The sequence below is a fragment of the Mastomys coucha genome, chromosome X (assembly GCF_008632895.1).
Source record: "Mastomys coucha isolate ucsf_1 chromosome X, UCSF_Mcou_1, whole genome shotgun sequence".
In the NCBI taxonomy this organism is placed as follows: domain Eukaryota; kingdom Metazoa; phylum Chordata; class Mammalia; order Rodentia; family Muridae; genus Mastomys; species Mastomys coucha.
This window is the reverse complement of record NC_045030.1, coordinates 91,412,921-91,416,121: the sequence shown is the minus strand read 5'-3', so window position 1 is coordinate 91,416,121 and position 3,201 is coordinate 91,412,921.

The window sequence follows — 3,201 nt, the reverse complement described above, 5'->3', positions numbered from 1 at the left end:
ACCTTTTGAAAATGAAATAAATATTTTTATTAGACATTTTCTTTACTTACATTTTAAATATTATCCCCTTTCCTCATTTTCCCTCTGAAAACCCCCTATCTCTTCCCCACTCCCCCTGCTCACCAATCCACCCATTCCTGCTTCCTGAGAACATCCACCTCTGTATTTGTCAGGCACTGGCAGAGCCTTTCAGTTGAGAGGTATATCAGGCTACCATCAGCAAGCACTTATGTCTGGGTTTGGTAAATTTATATGGGATGGATCCCCATGTAGGGCAGTCTCTGTATGTCCTTTCCTTCAGTCAATAGGACAAAATAGCAACCAGCAGATTGGGAAAAATTCTTTACCAATCTTACATCCAATAGAGGGATGATATCCAATATATACATATAACTCAAGAAGTTAGAATCCAGGGAACCAAATAACCTTATTAAAAAATAGGGTACAGAGCTAAACAAAGAATTCTCAACTGATGAATAGTGAATGGCTGAGAAACACCTAAAGAAATGTTCAACATCCTTAGCCATCAGGGAAATGCAAATCAAAACAACCCTGAGATTCTACCTCACAACAGTCAGAATGGCTAAGATCAAAAACACAGGTGACAGCAGATGCTGGTGAGTTTGTGGAGAAAGGAATACTCCTGCATTTCTGGTGGGATTGCAAGCTGGTACAACCACTCTGGAAATTAGTTTGGCAGTTCCTGAGAAAATTTGGCATAGTAATACCTGAGGCCTCAGCAATACCACTCCTGGGCATATACCCAGAAGATGCTTCAACATGTAATAAGGACACATGCTCCACTATGTTCCTCTGAGGTCTGGGTTACCTCACTCTGCACTATGTTTTCCAGTTCCATCTATTTTCCAGCAAAATTATTGATGTTGTTGTTTTTAATGGCTGAATAGTATTCCATTGTGTAAATGAACCACATTTCTGTATCCATTATTTGGTTGAGAGAGATCCAGGTTTTGACCGTTTCTAGCTATTATGAATAAATCTGCTTATGAACATAGTGGATCATGTGTCCTTGTTCTTATGTTATGTTGGAGAATCTTTTGGATATATGGCCAGGAGCAGTATAGAATAGTATAGTATAGCAGTATAGTTCTTCAGGTAGAACTATTTCCAATTTTCTGAGAAATCACAAGACTGGTTTACAGAGTGGTTGTACAAGTTTGTTATTCTATCACAACGATTTTTGGAGACAGGGTTTCTCTGTATAGCTCCAGCTGTCCTAGAACTTACTCTGTAGTCCAGGCTGGGCAGGAACTCAGAAACCTGCCTGCCTGCCTCCCAAGTGCTGGGATTAAATGTGTGGGCCTCCACTGCCCAGCTCCTCCTTGCATGTTAATAACCTTTCTTTTTCTCTTCCTCTGGTTGGTGGTGGTCTAGGAGAGAGGTTGAAGCATTTAAGAACCCTTATTAAAGTTTTGAAAAATCTAAACCTACATTCCACTCACTAGACACCATACATGAATCAGCAGAGGCAGCTCAATAATAATAATAATAATAATAATAATAATAATAATAATAATAATAATAATAATAATAATAAACTGTGAGGCTCCTCTGGATCAGCAAGAGTACATGCAAGGGAGAAGAAGCCACATGAATATCAACAAAAGTTCTTTGATTAGGTACTCTAGACAAGTCACGACAAAGGATGATTTATATCATCAATGATGTTCAAGGCCAACCACTGGGAAAGCATTCTCAGCAGAGGCTAGCTAAGTGATGTAAAATAAACCAAATCAGTTGCTTTGGCCCACCATCTGTGGCTACATTTATATTCTTTCTAAACATCATGTGTCCTTTAATGCGTCTGATTCAGTGAAACATCCTCTCAACTGTTTCTGCTTCAGTAAAACATTCTTTCACCTGTCTGCTTTAGCAAAACATCCTCTTACCTGTGTCAGCTTTCACCTGTCTGCTTTCACAAAACATCATTATGCCCTGAGTTTTCAAACAAACCAGAAATTTCCAGTTCAAAGGAGTATCCCCTTTTCTCCACATTTTTGCCAAAATGTGCTGTCCCTTGAGTTTTTGATCTTAGCCATGCTAATTAGTGGAATGTGGAATCTGAGGTCATTTTGATTGGCATTTCCCTAATGACTAAGGATGTTGAATATTTCTTTAAGTACTTCCTGGTTATTTGAGATTCCTCTGTTGAAAATTATGTTTAGTTATGTACCACATTGTTGTTGTTGTTGTTGTTGTTGTTGTTGTTGTTGTTTTTGAGACAGGATTTCTCTATATAGCCCTGACTGTCATGGAACTCACTCTGTAGACCAGACTGACCTGGAACTCAGAAACCCGCCTGCCTCTACCTCTCAAGTGCTGGGATTAAAGGCATGTGCCACCACTGCCCAGCACTGTACCACATTTTTAACTGGGTTATTTGGAGACCTTGAAAGAGCAGTTCTCAACTTCATATGAGAAAACAAAAAACCCTCCTGAACAATAAAGTACCTCTGGAGGAATTACCATCCCTGACTACAAGCTATACTACCGAGCAATACTGATAAAAATTGCATGGTATTGGTACAGAAACCATATGGTTGATCAATGGAATAGAATCAAAGACCCAGAAATAGACCCACACACATATGGAAACTTGGTTTTCAATAAAGAAGCAAAAATCATACAATGGCAAAAAGAGAGCGTCTCCAAAAAATGGTGCTGGTCTAACCGGATGTCTACATGTAGAATGATGCAAATAGATCCATATCTATCACCTTTCACAAAACTCAAGTCCAAGTGGACCAAGAACTTCAATATAAAACTGAATACACTAAATCTAATATAAGAGAAAGTGGGAAATAGCTTTGAATTCATTGGTACTGGTGAAAATTTCCTGAACAGAACACCAAAGACTCAGGCTCTAATATCAACAATTAATAAATGTAACCTCATGAAATGGAAAACCTTCTATAACACAAAGGACACTGTCAACAGGACAAAACAGCAGCCTACAGATTGGGAAGAGATCTTCTCTATCCCTATATCCAACAAAGGGCTAATATCCAAAATATATAAAGAACTCAAGAAGTGAAACTTCATCAGATCATATTTTAAATTTATTTCAGAAAATACATTATTTTACCAAAGAGAAGTAGTAGACTCAATATAATTTTTTTAAACTTTAAAAAAGATATATTTTTAATGTAATAGATTAGCAAAGATAGCTAAAATATCACA